This window comes from Pinus tabuliformis, chromosome 8, assembly GCF_031772625.1.
Source record: "Pinus tabuliformis cultivar Carrire ecotype Pingquan chromosome 8, CPIR1, whole genome shotgun sequence".
NCBI lineage: Eukaryota > Viridiplantae > Streptophyta > Pinopsida > Pinales > Pinaceae > Pinus > Pinus tabuliformis.
The window spans coordinates 1929561192-1929577665 of NC_142294.1; positions in this window are offsets into that span (position 1 = coordinate 1929561192).

Sequence of the window (16474 nt, forward strand, 5' to 3'; positions counted from 1 at the left end):
CCCCTAAGGCTATAAATCAAATGCTGCACTTTCATACTACAAAGCCATTGACTCCTCTATCCATGATGCACTTGATAGACCAAGGAGGCAAGCTGTCCAGTGCCCAAATCATAAAGATTAATCAACTATTCATTCAATCAGGCAATCAAACTGTGAGATCTCCTCCTATTTCAGATGTATATCTCGATGAGTTGGGCAGGATTCTTGTGGATATGATCAGTTATATCCTGGGTTACAAGTCAACTGAGTATGTTGATGAAACCATTCTGGTTATGATGTCTGTCTTCTCCCCTGGAAAGCCTCCTTCGGTTCACTATGATTATGCTACATTCATTGCCAACAAAATTCAAGAGCAATTGATGAATTTAGAGAGGGAAAGGGTGTTTAGATACACTTCTTACATCTATCACTTGTTCCTATTTAATCAGCCTGACAGCTTCCCTATTACTCTCAAGAAGTTTGATGCCCAGGGGAACCAAAGGTCTGTGGTATTTTGGTCTTCAATCTTTCATAACACATCTTTTTCACCATATAGCTACTGTGAATTCATAGACCTTTTCATCCATCCAGCCATGTCCTTGCTATTGAGTTCTCCTCCTCTGAGATTGACAGATGAGATGGAAAGAATCCTCCAGCTCTCAAAGGCCTACAACATTGGGGATTGGTACTTCTACCAAAACCATACAGTGATCAGGATATATGGTTGTGAGTTAGCCCCATACAGGCTACCAAGGTATGTCCCTATGAGACGTTTTTCCTTGGAATATTTCAGACAGTTTGGAAATGCGGACATGATCCATTTCCACAGCAAAAATAAAAAGGCACAGCTCAAAGTCAAAAACCAACTAGGCCCATTTATTTATAACAAAAGAGAAGAGGCATGGCAAGAAGCAGATAAGATCCTGAAGTGCCTCGAGTTGCAAACCAGTTTCCTCTGCTTACCCTATGACCCCAATCACTTCATTAGTCTTAGAAGGGTCAAATATAAATTGGCTAGCTATGATCATCTCAGGTTACCACATATTGAAAAATATGCCAATCAATTAGAATGGAAAGAGGGCACCCTAGAAGAGGCAAGTTCTAAAGAGGAAATAGCACAAAAAGCAGCAAAGAAACTTGAGAAGGAAGCTGACTTGGAATATTGTGGAAAAGTTTCTTCTTTTCATCATACTCAACTTGGAGCAGTTGCCTCATATTCTACAGCTCCCAAGCAAGCAACCCGAACCACTACTCTAGCAGCTAGCATAGATAAGGGGAAAGAAATGGAGCAGGACTAGACACTCCCAACAGCAGAATAGTAGAAAGAACAAACAGAACAACAAGAAGAAATGGTTGAGGCCCCTGTATCTACAGAGAAACAGGTTCAAGAAAGTGTGCCTCCAAGGCAGGAAATAGCAGTGGAAACCTCGGTGCTCCAAACCCCGATAAATGAAGAGAGAGCCAGGAAGAGGGACAGACAGCAAGAAACTCCCCTTACTACATCAGCAAGTCAACAAGGGGAGAAAAGGCAAAGACTAAACCCTTTTTCTAAAGAAGAGATGCCTATTGGACCATCCATGGGTATGGGCCCCCCTAGTATGGAAGCATCAGCCAGTTCCTTCCAACAGAAACAAGAAAGACCCCTTGGAGGAGAGGTCAGCTCCTCAAGCCAACAAAGAAGGGCAGAGTCTGGAATCAAAAAGCAATTTATGGATATAAAGGCTAGGAATGAGCCAGTCAGAATTTAGCTTTACAATCATTTGCTCAAGTTGGCTCCCACCAATCAACAGAGGCTCATGTCAGCATATGACATTGCAGAAGGGAAGATGAATATGAGCCATTTCATGCCTGCCATGCTGCAGCCACAGTCAGCTGTAGATTACATCAGAACTAACCTAGAAGTGTTTGCAAAAGACATCCACCCAATGGACCAAATAGAGCTACATAAGCAAATGGGTGAGATGGTCTACTCTACTCTTGCAGATAAAACACTTCTAGCACACAAACTACAAAATTCTCTCCATAATACTACTGCCCAACTAGAATTGGAGAAAGCTTCTTCTCAAGCCAAAGACAACAGGATTAAGTCTTTGGAAGATATCATCATAGAGCTTGGGCATGACCCAAGTGATCCCAAAGCTGTGCAGGCGCTAATGAAGAAAAAAGATGAAGATATATCAGCTTTGAGGAAGATGGTCAAACTTCCAGCAACGCTTCACCCCCAAACAGAAGATGTTGCTCAGCAGAGAAAGGATCAAGATGTAGCGGCCATGCTGTTGACATTACACAAACAATTGGTAGAAACAGAAGGACGATTGGTAGCAACAGAGGGTGCATTATAGGCAGCCCTGAAACAAAAACAAGGAGAGCAGATACCTCAGCCCTCTCAGCCAGTAATAAATCTTGAGGAGCCTCCTCAAATTATAGGTCCTCCCCTGGTACAAACAACAGAAGCAAGTGCCTCAATTGCTGAGCCTCAAGCCACAGAAAAGGAAGCAGCAGCAGAGCAAGTCCTAGGCCTCGGTATGCAAGATATGATGAAGGAGCTTCGAGCTCTTGAAACCCAAATGATTGAGCTAAAGGATGCCAAAGAAAAGCTAGCCTAGCTAGATGAGAAATATGACAAATCTAAGCAGCAAGTGGCAGAAAGGACCAGGGAAGTTAGGGCACTAGAAAGAAGGATTAAGGAGCTTGAAAAGGAGCTCACCATGAGCAAGGTCATAACTGAGGTCAAGAAGATCCTATGGGCTAAGATTGGCTAGTCAATCGCAGATCAGTGGCAATACATAGGGACAATTCATGAGCAAATGGATCTGCTGAACAAGGCTCATGCTGAAAGTCAAAGGGCCAGAGCCTCTCTAGGAAGTATGCCTGATATTGCTACCAGGATGATCAATGTCCTGAATAATAGAACTGGCCTTCAATTGGCAACAATGGGTATCAGGGATAGGACTGATACAATTTTGTTAATCAAAAGGGTGCTCACCCTCAGGAACTATGTGCAGACATTAGAAAGAAAGTGCCAAGATATTCAAGTAGAGGTCAATGCTTTTGCCACCAAAATCACAGCATTACATGGTAGAGGGCTTCCTAGCCTAGTGACCAGTGCAGGAAGACTGTTGTCCCATGAACAGTATGCTAAAAGGGTCAACAATTATGCAGCTAATCAGTTGACAGCTACAGCAAGCAGTCCAGAAGGAGCTGGGCCACCATCAAGGCAAGAAATTTATGATAAATTAGAGAATTTATTCTTCATTGAACATGAAATTAAGCACCTTTTTGAAGTGCCCCCTAATTATTATAAGTATACAGAGGTAGATGATACCTTAATCAAGATGCAGAGACATCAAATGCCCACTGAAGAGTGGTGGATGAATATGATTAAAACTTTGCTTTAAATCAAGTCTAAATTTTGGTCTAAAAGTCTATTCACAGCAACAGGAAAATAGTTGGATGAGGTGGACAGTGGCTATGCACACCTTGAGCATCACAGATGAGCTGTCCGAATACAGTAGTGCCCTAACGCGGTAGCATAAAGGCAAAGACAATTGAAATCGCCGCAAAGGAGCTCAGATGGCCCATAAACCCAAAAGTCAAGAATTTCTGACAAACAGCAAGCAGCTGTTGTATGCTTATTTAAGTAGCTTTTAATTTTGTAAGAAATATCTTAGAAAGTTGGTAAGAGCAGTTATTGTGCAATAACTCATTGTTGAGATATTTTTGTGATATTTTGTATATATGCACCCCCGCATAGCTTATTGGGGGTTGTTGTTGCTCAGTTGTTCAAGAGAACTCGGCTATATATCCTCTGAAAGATATAATGCAAAGGAGCTGTTGGTTTCCAAAAAATCGGTTTGGCTTGGACGTGATGTGATGAAACTATTGACTGCTGCAGGATTCTCGTGTTATGGCGTGATACAATAAGTGTTTTCTAACTGTATTTGTGTTTCATTTCTTGCATAATCTATCTGTGATGTATGGTGATTAGTCTTGGTAGAAAAGAAAAAGAATAGTTCAGGATTTGTCCACTAAAAACACCCTAAACTCAATCTTTACTACTAAATATGTTTTCTCCAGGGTTATCTGCAACTATGGAATTCTTAAATGCTCCTATTTGCTCTAATCACATGATAAGTCTTTATTCAGTAATTCTCACTTGCTGCTGATTAGGATTTGTCTGTTATTCCCTGTTGCACTGTGAAATAACTCTTAACTGCCTTTTACTGGTGTAATTTATATTGTTTCTTTTCTAAAAATCAAAGTTTGTATCATGAATACCCATCTGGCCTTGCAGTGAACCTCTCTTTATCACAGATATCCAATATTATTCATTTCTGGACTCCACATACCCAATGGATTAAACTCTCTTTGATACTTGCATGCCCTTCTTTGAACAATAGCCGACAACCAAAATTCAAACAAAATTCTTACCTCATAACTAGCCTAAAATCTTCAAGAAACAAAGTTAAATCTAAAAAGAGAGAGCCCTCTCTGATTACAGGTAGGTTAGAACCTGTAATCCAAAGCTTGGTTAGTGGTTACCCCGGCCGTATTCCCTCAGGAGTCAAAGGGAACAACCTGGGTGTTAACAGAGGGTTTAGATATATCTCAAAAGTATAACCACTTTTTTTTTATAGATTTAATTAAAATATATATATATATAATGTACTTTAAATAAAATATTTTGATTGTGAAATGAGTTATGGTTTTTGGGCATGTGGTATTTGTTGATTTTTGTAGCATCTGATGTCTTCTAGCAATGAAGCTTTGTGGAGAGGCTAGAATACATGTATTCTCCAAAACCCAGAAATCGTTTATGGAAATTCCACCTAGAGACGACTTAATTAAAGTAATTAACCTTTTTAAATGATTCTTAAGTCTAAACTTAGGAAACTTGAGTAATTAAAAGGCATTAATCAAGTCATGGTGTGAATCTTCTCGAAGAAGATTTCGATCGATTTCTAGTTAACCCTAGCCATCGATTATGTTTCAAATTTGGTCGTTGAAGCCTCAACGAGAGATTACAAGAAGAGATTCAATGGGGATTGGAGAACACACTTAAGAGAGAGGAATTCAACATTGCTGGGAAATCGAACTGCACAGTAGTAGTTGTGTGTTTTCGGAGGTGATTTAATAGGTTCGAAGAAGTGAGAGAGGGGCAGGGATAGTAAAGCTGAAAGGAAGTTTTTCCAGTTTGTTGAGTGCATAGCAGAGAGAGAACGTACTCCACAGAGAAGTTGATGTAGTGCACAGAGGTAGCGTAGAGCTTCAGAGGGAGATCTGTATTTGCAGAGGAGAAGTCGAGATTTAGAGGTAGGACCCAGAGTGGGAGCCTGGAGGCCAAAATGTCAAGTTTACAGAGCATAAATTGATCAGTAGAGTGAGAGAGATGCTGAGGTTGACACAGATCCGCTTAGGGTGACGTAGAGGCAGCAGGGAGCAGCTCATCTTGAGTTAAGGTCAGTGTCAGATCACCGGTGGAAGTGAGATTTTTCTTATTACATGTTTGTTAGTCATTTTCTCTGGATGGAAAGCTATATTTGATCTTCCGCAGATTTGTACTTAGATTTACTACTGCATAATAATAAAACCCTCGGCTGCTGCATGGGCTTTCCCAAGTTGGGTTTTTCCGGGGACATTGGTCCAAAAATAACTGTCTATAAGTGTGTGTGCATCTATTCTTCATTGTTTTATTTCTTTCACAATATTTTTATTTTTGAATCCTGTAGAGTATGTATTTCGATGTTTGTCGTACATAACAACAAATAATTTGTTGAGTAAATTAACAAATAGAAGAAGTATTATCAGTTGCTTCAGTAGGATTCAGAGTTTTCCAAATTTTCACAGTATCGATAAGTCACATGGTATTGTAACAAATCATATTTACATGTTAATAATATCCATAGTAAAGTGGAGTGAATATCAATGGGTAAGAATCTTGTTATATTGTAAGTTTATTGTAAGTATTAATTTTGTATGTGCTTGTTAATTAAATTTACATATGATTACAAGATCATTATTGGTCCCTCTTAAGGCATGACTCTAGTAAATGATTTTCCAATTGGCCTTTATTGGTTTAAACTGTAGTTAGATGAGTTAGCATTTACAGTTATAAACTAACCAAGAAATGAATATAACTAACAGGAAAACTGAATACAAACACACAAGTAATAACACAAGATTTACGTGGTAAAACCTTAACAGGGTTTGAAGGAAACATCCACAGGGCAAGGGATTGGAATCTCTATTCAATCAATAAAATGATTCTCCGTAGAATAGTTCGGGCATTCATCAATTTTATATGAGCCTCCTCAGTTACATAACCGATGTTTCAATATAAAACTAACTTGTTAATCACTAATACATTTAACCCAAATTTACATAATTAGTTGTCAACTACCAACAAACTCCACCTTGACAACAAATTTCCTAATCCCTTGCCCATACCCATTCATCATCTTTTCTGCAAGCCAAGAGAAGCTAAACACCATTGCAGCTTCTCTACTGTAACTAGTTTTGTGAATATGTCTGCACAATTCTCTCGTGTATGCACCTTTTGAAGAGCTACTTTTCTGCCATCGATCACGTGTCTCTGAAAATGATACCTTACATCAATGTGCTTGGTTCTGCTGTGATAAACAAGATTTGTAGCCAAATGAATAGCACTTTGACTGTCACAAAGTACATTCACTTTCTCCTGCGTCCTTCCAATCTCATCAAGTAAACCTTTTAACCATATTGCTTCTTTACTGGCATCTGAAGGAACTATATATTCTGCTTTGGTAGTGGACAATGCAACTGTTTCTTGAAGCTTTTACATCCAACTAATTGCTCCACCTGCAGGAGTAAAGACATAACCTGTAGTATATCTTCTTTTTTCCAAATCACATGCATAATCAACATCTACATATCCGCAGACTGATCCTTCACTACCTTTAAAGATGATTCAATGGTCACTTGTGCCTCTTAGATATCGAAGCACCCATTTTACTACTCGCCAATGTTCTTCACCTAGATTTTTCATGAACCTGCTAACAACTCCAACTGCATGTGAAATGTCAGGTCTTGTAGATACCATCGCATACATTAGGTTGCCTACAACATTTGCATATGGCACATGAGACATTTACTGCTTTTCTCCATCAGTTCTAGGACTCAAAACCAAAGAAATCTTAAAATGGGAAGCTAATGGAACATTAACAGGTTTCACATTGTTGATACAGAACTTTTCAAGTACTTTCTCCACATACTTCTGCTATGATAACCAAAGCTTACCATTTTTCCTGTCTCTGTGTATCTCCATGCCCAAGATATGTTTTGTTGCTCCAGGATCCTTCATATCAAATGTCCTAGAGAGCTGAGCATTTAACCTGTTGATCTCTTCCATGCTTTTTCTTGCAATAAGCATATCGTCAACATACAAAGCTAAGATAATGAATATGCCATTGAAACTTTTGAAGTATACATAATGATCATACTCACTTCTAATAAAGTTCTGGCTCACCATGAAGGAGTCAAACTTCTTGTACCATTGTCTGGGAGACTGCCTCAGACCATACAATGATTTCCTAAGCTTGAAAACTAATCTTCTGCTATGACCTTGTACAAAACCTTCTAGTTGTTCCATATATAACTCTTCATTCAAATCACCATGTAGAAAAGTTGTTTTAACATCTAATTGTTCTAACTCAAGGTTAAGTAATGCAGTTAGTGCCAACACAGTATGGATAGAAACAATTTTTACAACTGGTGAAAAAATCTCATGAAAGTCGATACCTTCAACCTGAGAATATCCTTTTGCTACCAGTCTCACCTTATACCTTTATATACTTCCATCAGCTTTTCGTTTCAGTTTGAAGACCCACTTGCATCCAACGACACTTCTCCCTTCAGGAAGTTCTATAAGATCCTAGGTATTGTTCTTGGCTAGGGAATCCATTTCTTCTTCCATATCCATTTTCCATTTTTCACTATCTGTATCATCTACTGCTTCCTGATAACAACAAGGTTCCCCATCTTCAGTAATCAAAGTAAAAGATGAAGCGGAATCTTCATACCTTTTGGGACTTTTTCTTTCCCTTGTAGGCCTTTTTAGAGTGACTGGTTGCTGAACTGGTTCAGAAACTTCAACAACTTCCTTTGTATCTTCAACACCTTTTTCTCTAGATGTCTCTTCTTCATTTTGACTGTCACCGAAAGGTCTAGCCTCCAACTGAACTTGTTGATTTGGAAATACCTGTTCCTGTTCAATTCTTTCAACATTTGATTTTAAAAGAGAATATTCATCAAATGTTACATCTCTACTAATGACTATCTTTCGTGATGTAGGATCCCACAACCTGTATCCTTTCACTGCATAGTCATAACCAACAACGACATAACATTTCGATTTTGGATCTAATTTTGAACGATGATTTTTAGGAATAAGAGAATAAGCATCACAGCCAAATATCCTTAAATGTGAATAATCACAAGACTGACCTATCCAAACCTCTTCAGGAATTTTACAATTAATTGCTACCGAAGGTGATCTATTAACTAAATAACAAGCAGTGGATACTGCTTTTGCCCACAACTCCTTTTGCATGTTAGCATCGCTGATCATGCTTCTGGCTCTTTCCATAAGAGTCTGATTCATACGTTCAGCAACACCATTTTGCTGATGAGTATAAACAGTAGTTTTGTGTCTAATAATTCCTTCAGCCTTATAGTATTGTTCAAATTCTATTGAAGTGAATTCACCAGCATTGTCAATTCTTAAACATTTAATTGATTTTCATGTTCTTTTCTCTACCATTACTTTAAATTGTTTAAGGACATTGAATACATCAGCTTTCTTTTTCAGCATAAATACCCAAACTTTACGAGAGAAATCATCAATAAACATTAAAAAATATAGAGCACCTCCATATGATACAATAGGAGATGATCCCCACAGATCAAAATGAATATAGTCTAAAATATCTTTACTATTATGATTTCCAGTTTTAAATCTCTGTTTACACTATTTTCCATACACACAATGTTTACAGAAATCTAACTTCAAATATTTCATATCGGGAAGAGATTTACATTTGATCAGTATCTGAAGACCTTTCTCACTCATGTGACCCAATCGCTGATGCCATAGATGAGTACCTACTTCTTCTTTTTCTGACGTAATCGCTGCTTCACTGATTTGAGTACTTCCTTTGAGTCTGTAAAGATTTCCGACCTTTTCTGCTTTCATAACAACTAGGGTGCCTTTAAAGACTTTCAGCATGCCATTTTGACCTGTAAACTTATAACCATCTGAATCCAACACTCCCAAAGAAATCATTTTTTTCTTCAAATCAAGTACATGTCTAACACTAGTTAATGTTCTAACTGTGTTATCATACATTTTAATCCTGATATTTCCCATCCCAACAGTCTGACATGATACATTACTACCCATAAACAAAAAACTACCATTTACATTTTCATACCAAGTAAACCAATTTCTGTGTGGACACATGTGATGAGAAGCACCAATGTCTAATAACCAGCTTTCTAAACCCTAAGAGACATTATATACAAGTGAAGTTTCATCTATCATACATAATTCTTCAGCAGATAAAACTTCGTCTATCATACCTGAATCGACTTGATTTGCTTCCTTCTTCAGGTTATCAGATTCTTTTCATTTCCAACAGTGTTTCTTCAGGTGTCCAATTTTATTGCAGTGCCAACATTTTGCCTTACACTTCTTTAGCTTCAATTTAGATCTAGAAGACCCCCTTGTTTTTTCTCCTCTATTCTTTGACCGTCCTCTAGCTATCATGGCTTCTGATGCAACTGTTTCAGTACTGGATTTCCTTCGTACTTCTTCAAACAAGAGAGCTCCCACAACTAACTCAAATTTCAAATAATCAGCGGTGCTCAAGCTGATTGAAGTTACGAAGTGATCCCATGATTCGGGCAGAGAACACAGCAAGGTTATAGCTTTGTCTTCTTCCTGAATTTTAACTTCCATATATGTTAATGAGCATATAAGTGTATTAAAAACATTCAAATGTTCTGCAACTTTTGAACCCTCCTTCATTCGAAGACTGTACAATTGTCTTTTCAAATAAATTCTATTGGTTAATGACTTTGTCATATATAATTTTTCCAGTTTTTCCCATAAACCTAAAGCTGTACTCTCTTCAACAATGTTGAAGAGAACTTCATCCTCCAGGCATAACCTAATGGTACTGAGAGCTTGGGTATCCAAGTCCTCCGAGTCTGAATCAGTCATGGTTTCAGGTTTCTTATTTGCCCCGTCCAATGCCTTGTGCAACCCTTGTAGCACCAGAAAATCTCTAACTTTCAGTTTCCAAAGAGAAAATTTGCTCTTGCCGATGAATTTCTCCACCTCGAACTTTGCATTTGACATCTTGGCCATTTATTTCATCCTAGGGTTTTAGTCTTTTAACTAGGGTTTAAAAAAAAAAGTACTTTGACTGTCTTCTTCCAACAAAGGGTTTTCCAAGTCCCCCCCCTTTTTTTTAAATTTCCTACTGCAACTTTTCAGAAAAAATTCACAAATTCCCCAATAAAAAAAAAAAAAAAAAATCAGAATTTTACTTTCCCAAATTTTTTCCAATTTGACTTAGAAAACCTACAACATTTTTTCTAGGAAAATTCCCTTTTGTTTCTGAAAAAAACCTCCCTTTTGTGTAATTACAGATTTCAAAACAAAATCTTTAATCTTCAATTTAATGAAACCCTAAAACAAACCCTACTTTAGTTTCCCTTTTCTTCAATTCAATAAATATCTTTTAGAATTACCCGGATCCTTGCTCGCTTTTGCTACGCACATGATGGTTGGTCTTCATGCAGAAAACTGAGTCTTCATGCAAAGGGTAGATATACGAGCTCTGGTCCAAACACTTGAGCACACAGAAGTTGGTCTTCACGTAGAGTCCAACACTTGAGCGCAGAAGCAACTAGTGGCTCTGGCAACAACACGCAGAGATAGCCCGCACACTTCCTGGCAGCACGTGGTCACAACTCCTCTCTGCTCCAGCATGCAGACTCTTCCTCTCTGCTCCAGCACATAGAGGTCAACTTCAACAGACAGCCCGCACACTTCCTGGCAGCATGCACCAGACTGGTCCTCTTTGCCTCAGCATGCAGACTCTTCCTCTCTACTCCAGCACGCTGACTTGATAGAGCCACCTCGAGCCTTCACGCCACGCAGCAATGAGTCTCCCATCTTCCTCTCTTTCACGCAGCAATGGGCTTCTCCATGCAACCGTCTTCCTCTCTTTCACACAGCAATGGGCTGTTGCTCGGTTACTCAGGGACACACAACAAGCAATGAGCATGCAGAAGGCCCTTTCTGTCCACACGCATTTCACTCAACTCAAAAAACTCAACTCAACTGGCTTCAATACCATTTGTAGTTAGATGAGTTATCGTTTATAGTTATAAACTAACCAAGAAAGGAATATAATTGATAGGAAAAATTAATACAAACACACAAGTAATAACACAGGATTTACATGGTAAAACCTTGATAGGGTACCAAGAAAACATCCACAGGGCAAGGGATTGGAATCTCTTTTCAATCAACAAAATGATTCTCCATATAGTAGTTCAAGCATTCATCAGTTTTATATGAGCCTCCTCAGTTACATAACCAATGTTTCAGTATAAAACTAACTTGTTAATCACTAATACATTTTACCCAAATTCACATAATCAGTTGTCAACTACCAACACAAACCAATGCAACTTATAATTCTTAACTTTCAAAACTAAATGTTTAATTCTGAATGTTATTAAATTTCAAACATTTGAATGGACCATAACCTATGGTAGCCTTTGCATAATTTAATATGATATGGATAACTTCATCACGTCTTTTATGTCATAATTTATGGATATATTTCCAATATTGATGCATGATTTTTAAATACTTGTGTAGTGAGTTTTAAACACAAAATCAAAATCCTTGAAAATAAATAATACTCAGGTAAATAACATATTTACCATAAATTACTTCCTGTCATAATTTAATTTACTTGCATAAAAAATTGATAGAAATAAGATGTAAATAAATATACTTACATTTTCCACCATTATTTATGTTTTTCTCAACACTTTTATACTATAAAATGTGTAAATGTGTAGACTTACTACTTGTTACTACCCACTAAAATTTATGAAATTCCTTGTGCCTCATCCATCAATTAATTTATCCACTTCACGATCTTTATTTATTAGCTCCTTCCAAAACAAGACTATAGGATTGTGGCACCTGGTTTAATTTATATGGTAAAATAGATCTTAATTTATAACTATTATTTATACATTATATATTTTATATGTGATATGTATATTATGATTTTCTTTTATCTAGAAACTTGTTAGTAATTTTATTAATAAAAAAAATTACAATATAACAAACTGAATTTTATTATTATTTTATCTTTCTCATTTACAAACACTACAACATATTTCTCATACTTTTAACCTTTTTCTACGGACACTACATCATATTTCTCATACTTTTAACCTTTTTTAACGGACACTTCAACATATTTCTCATAATTTTAACCTTTTTTTTAAGAAACATTTACACCACTACAAGATCACTCCCATACAAGCCAACATTTAATTATATATATACATACAGATTTTTGTGACATTTAAAAAAAGTTGACAAACATACTTACTTACATTAAGCCTACTTATGTACCCTATACTTGGTTGCAGAGTGCCTCTTGGCCAAAAAAAATAATTGGAGATTGACAGATTTCTTTTGAAGAAAGATACCAAAATTAAATCCATAGCCCCTAAAATTTTCCCTACTTCCAAATAAAATGGGAACAGGATGTTCATGTTAGTGTGACTATCATGACATGTTTTTCGCAATGCAAATATGGAGAAATAGCCATATATTAAATTGGAGGGATGATCTGAGCTGCTTTCTGAATAAATTTGAACATGGCTTAAAAGATTGAAACATAAGAAATTAAATTAGTTTTATAATTTGCATATGATTAGGTGAACTTTGAGTTATTCTAATAATGGTATGTTATTTTTCATGAAAACTACAATGCATATGCTTCGTTAGTGTAGGTATTGAGTAACTAAATTAAATGGAATTTACTTTTAAAAAAATGTACAATTGTATAGAACACATTGTTCTTGTACATGGTTAGTTTTTCAATTTCATAATGTTAATTGAGGGTGCTTGTGACAAGGTTGTATGAGATTGATATTGTTAATTTTAGGGCAATTGAGGACGGGTCGAAATACATTAACTGAAATATTGGATTCAAGCAACGTGTTTCTTATCCCTTACCCTTTTTGGCATATACAATGATCAGTTAGAAGAGTGTTTGGAGGAAGTTAATTGCATTGACCCAACTCTAACTATTTGGAGGAAGATAGTTGTGTTGGCCCAACTCTCACTAGTATAGTCTTCATTCCTCCTTTTTATGTTGATGATATTGTTCTTTTGAGATGAAGTCCTTATAATGTTCACAAGAAACTAATATTTCTCCAAGATTTTTTTTCCAAGATGGGTATTATTGTTAGCACTGACAAAATGAAGGTCATGATAGTTAAATCCAAAAAGATCACATATGACACTTTTTCATATGACAACAACAACATGAAGTTCCTTCCTACAATTATATTTGAATCAGTATCCAGATTCCATCACTAACTCAACTAGAATGATAACATTGAGAAATGGATTAATCGAGGATGGAAAGCTTATTGTGGACTTTAATTTTTTTATAAATCAATATATCTTTGGATATGGGATTAAAGAACTTCTCTTTGAGACTTTTGTTACTTCTATTATTTTATATGGATGTAAGGTTTTAGGACACAATATTTGCAAACAATTGCGGGGAAAAATAGAATAGATTCAAAATTAGTGTATAACTTATAATCTCCAAATTAAATGAAATACACCCTATCCTATCCTTCCCATCGAAGCACACCTTTCTACCATGGTTGAGAGCATGGTTATGACTAGGTATTTGATGTATAATAAGAGGTTAAACAACATGGATGACAAGAGGCTTCCTAAAATTACATCAAACTCTAGCCAAAACCACCTTCAACTCAAACAGTGATGGCACAAGGATGCTTGATATTGGCTAGGCCATTGGGGGGTAAAGGAAGAGATTGTTTCGTAGAATAAGGATAATATTAAAAACATAATTACTTCAAATCTTAAGGAAAAATTGTAGTGTGACAAGCAGTTAGAGGGAAAGGTGAAATTAAGATATTATAAGGAGGTAGTCAACCCAAATATCAAAAAATTATATCTTTCTATCTTAACTAGTATAAACATTGCTAAAATAAGAACAAGTTTCATGAGATCCATCGCGAAAGTAGGAATTGGCCAATTCTCAAAACCCATTTGGATGAAAGAATATGTCATCTCTGTGACATTGAGAGAGTTGAAGATGAAAATCACTTTCTATTAAATTGTTCATCATCTTCGATTAGATCTAAATTTAAAAATATTTGCCACACTCCCAACATTCTTGACCTTTTAACTTAGCAAAACTATGGTAATATTGGAACACTTCTCTTAATGATTTTTAAGCATAGAATTAAAGTTATAAAGAATTCCAAGTAATTTATTGTCTTCATGAGGTCCAATAGACCATTTTTTGTCTTAGTGGATGTTAGTCATCATCATCATCATCATCATCATTATTGTCGCCATCCTCATATAATTATGAAAAGTGTTATATCCTTATAATTCTGAGGAATTGCTTTAGTGTAGGGTACAAGGGTATTAACATTATCAAACTTTTTTATATTTTTATATTGTAGATACTAGTTTGTACTAGTGCAACACATAAATTATTTTTAAAATGGTCAAGGGGAGACATTAGCGGAATTTTGAGGTCTAAAATGGGTCTCCTAAGAAAAATGTACAACCAAAATAACCTTTATAGGAGACATTAAGATTCAAAATGATGATGTCAACCATGGGGAATGATTCACCATTTTTGTAGTAAAAAGGTAAAAAGATTAAAAAATAATAAATTAATAAAACTACTTTTTCAACTCATATTTTCAACTTATCTCCCTAAGTTTTTACTCAAATTTCCAGTGGGAGTACTCGTTGGATGAAAAATTTAATTCCTCATCCAAGGAGTACCCATGTTCCATACTTTTGATGGACCCTGCTACATGAAAAATGAGAAATACATGAAAAAACGTGATTGTTGTAGAAATTCCCACCTGTAGATCAACTGATAATGCAATAGACTAAAGTAAAATACTTGATCTACTTCTACCACCAATTTAGCGGAAGCTGAATCGAACATGAGCAACATCAATAAGAACACATTTAACTAATATGGAGAAAGCAATCACACATAACACAGAAGATATAACCAGGGGAAGCCTCAGCCTAAAACCCCAACTCTGTATTATCATACAAGTGGAAATATAACCAGTGTTACAAAAAGAATCAGCTCAAAAGCTATCCTGCTCTCTCTGCAATACCTCTGCTGCTCATAAACAATCAAAGGCCTCTATCTAACCTCTGGTCTGCCCTCCAAGCCTCCTATTTCTTTGCACAATTCTAATTGGGGTCTAGTGCAGCCACTTGTGTGAATTGGCCTCTTCACACACTCACTAACCTCTGATCCAACTACGCAGTCCTGAAGGAGATAAATCCTTCTCCATGGATGATCTTCCTTTATAGGAAAAAAATTCATCCAACGGATAGTACCCTGTCCCTTCTTTAATCTCAAATGGGTCTCTATCTGAACTGACATGCATGAGTTATTCACAAGAGAATCTTCAGTTATCTAAAGTGTAGCAATTATATGCAAGCATGCATTAACTAACTGAACTCACATTAATTTAAACAAACTGTTTAAATTAATCTAACTGGACTTGACTCGGTTAACTGAGCCAACTAATTACATCTCAAATTAGAACTCATCCTTATCTCTTTAACTGTTTGATAAATTCTTCAATTAATAGAGAAACTGTTGGGTGTCCTCACAAAGACTTCATGTTTGATTTTTCACAACTAATTAACTCATGGTGAATTAATTAATTTGTTTTCAAATAGCTGTTAAGTTCAAATTCAAATTTTTCTTCCTATGTTTAGTCCAGGGACTGACTAAAATATGAATCCATCCTGAACTACTAAAAATAGAAATTATATTTAGCACTTCCATTTTTCATTCCTTGTTGCTCAATCCAGCATTGATACCCAAACTACTATTTATAGTAGTTCTATTTTTAGCACTTCTATTTTTAGCATTTCTTGTTGCTATCTTCAACACTCCCTCTCAACAAGAAAGGCATTCAACTCGAACCTGATCCTGTACCTGTGGAACTCGAACTTGCATTTTGACAATGATTTTGTCAAAATATCTGCATCCTGCTCCTCGGTTAGAACATACTACAACATCATGATCCTCTTGACCACACAGTCTCGTAGATGATGGTAATAGATATCTATATGCTTGGACCTGTCATGAAACACTAGATT